The sequence below is a fragment of the Primulina eburnea genome, chromosome 7 (genome assembly GCF_022965805.1).
Source record: "Primulina eburnea isolate SZY01 chromosome 7, ASM2296580v1, whole genome shotgun sequence".
NCBI lineage: Eukaryota > Viridiplantae > Streptophyta > Magnoliopsida > Lamiales > Gesneriaceae > Primulina > Primulina eburnea.
The window spans coordinates 18402874-18405264 of NC_133107.1; positions in this window are offsets into that span (position 1 = coordinate 18402874).

Here is a 2391-nt window from a genome sequence, read left to right on the forward strand (position 1 = left end):
TTCTCGAAAATCAATCTTTGGTCCGGATATCATCAATTGAAAATGAAAAAGGAAGATATACTGAAGATTTCTTTTAGAACGAGGTATGGCCATTATGAATTTTCGGTGTTGTCATTTGGACTAACCAATGCTCTTTCAGTTTTCATTGATTTAATGAATCATGTCTTTAAACTGTATTTGGATACTTTTGTAATTGTCTTTATTGATGACATTTTGACCTACTCAAAGACACGAGAACTTCATCGTGAGCATTTGAGAATTGTTTTGCAACTATTGAGGGATAAGCAATTGTATAATAAGTTAAAGAAATGAGAATTCTGGTGGAGCAAGTGGCGTTTTTGGGCCATATCGTTTGGAAGAAGAAATATCGGTAGATCCATCCAAAATTTAATCTATTAAGCAAAGGTCCATTCCCAAGACAGGTTCAGAGGTAAGAACATTTCTTGGTTTGGAAGGATATTACAGACGATTCATAGCGAATTTTTCAAAGATAGCATTTCCACTGACAAGGTTGACAAAGAAATCTATCAAGTTTTAATGGACCATAGAGTGCCAACAAGCATTCCAAGCATTGAAAGATAAGTTGACTTCTGCCCCTGTATTGGTACTTCCTTGTGGTAATGAAGATTTTGTTGTTTATACAAATGCTTCGAAACATGGGTTAGCTGCCGTACTGATGCAGCGTGGGAAATTGATAGCTTATGCTTTTCGTCAGTTGAATGACTACGAGAAAAAAATATCCCACTCATGATTTGGAATTGGTAGCTGTGGTCTTTGTTTTAAAGATTTGACGGCACTATCTTTATGGTGAGAAATGTGAAATTTTTACATATCACGAAAGTTTGAGTTATTTGTTTTCACAGAAAGAGTTGAATATGCACCAGCAGAGATGGTTTGAACTGGTGAAGGACTATGATTGCAGTATTAGCTATCATCCTGGTAAAGCTAATGTGGTTGCGGATGCTTTGAGCCGCAAGTCGAGTTCCTTATTGGGTTCTATGATTTCAAAACCATTGTTGCTTGATTTACAAAGAAATGAGATAACTCTGGTATCTCCAGGTACAGTGGCTCAATTATCTGCATTAGTTCTCCGCTCAACCTTGTTTGATCAAATTTTGAAGGAACAACAATCCGATGAGCAATTTTTTGAATTAAAGAGAAAGAGTGAATTAACAGGAGCTTCTGAATTTGGGGTGAATCGAGATGGTTTGTTGACCTTTTGAGGTAGGATATGTGTTCATATGGGTGATGCCATTCGAAGAGATATACTCATGGAATCTCATACTGCGCCATATTCGGTACACCCTGGCAGTACTAAGATGTACAATGATCTTCAACACCTTTACTGGTGGTCAGGTATGAAGAAAGATATTATGTTATTTTTTTCTGAATGTCTAACCTGTCAGCAAGTTAAGATTGAGCATCAGAGGCCAGTGCAATCCTTACCCATGCCGTAGTGAAAAGGGAAAATATTACCATGGATTTTGTTGTTGGGTTGCCAAGGACTCAGAAGGGCTACAATTCTATTTTGGTGATCATGGATCGATTGACCAAGTCATCACATTTTCTTCCTGTTAAGATGACATATTCTATGAATCAATAAGCTGAAGCTTATATTTAGGAGATTGTGAGACTTCATGGGATACCAGTGTCGATAGTTCCAGATCGAGATCCAAGTTTTACATCTGAGTTCTGGAAGAGTCTGCATAGAGCCTTGGGTACAAAATTGGCCTTTAGTACCGCCTACAATCCTCAAGGCGTCGGGCAATCAGAAAGGGTCATTCAAATTCTGGGAGATATGTTAAGGGGGTGCACGATTGATTTCCCGGGAAGTTGGGATTCCAAGTTGCCTTTGGTGGAGTTCACATATCATCAAAATGAAGAAGAAAAAATTTTGAAAATCTTTAGAGGAAATTTCGGTCATGGTGAAGGGAAGGAAGGAGAAGCTTTTTCTTGGTTGTGCAAAAAGTGTTGTGTATCCCAGAGGTATGCTAGCCTTTAATTTAAAAAGTTGAATCCCAGCCTTTCACCTTCCTAGCATGTTATTTGGGTTTGTAACATTTACAAAGCCCATGGAGTATTATTTTAATACCTCAAACACATTTTAGATCAATTAAATCTTACTTGAATTTACTCAAGTCCACTAGTTAAATAATTATTTTCATTTGGGCTCTACAAGACTCCATGTTATTTAATTAATCCAACACTTGAATTAATTTAATTATTTGGACTCTACTAGGTCCAATAGTGTTTAATTAATTCAACAATTGAATTAATTTAGTAAAGTCCATAACAATGTTTATGAAAACAACAATTTTCAAATACAACTTTTAATTTAGGAACACTTCCACAAATTAAAGTTACATTCCACTTATAGAAGTCATACTTCTA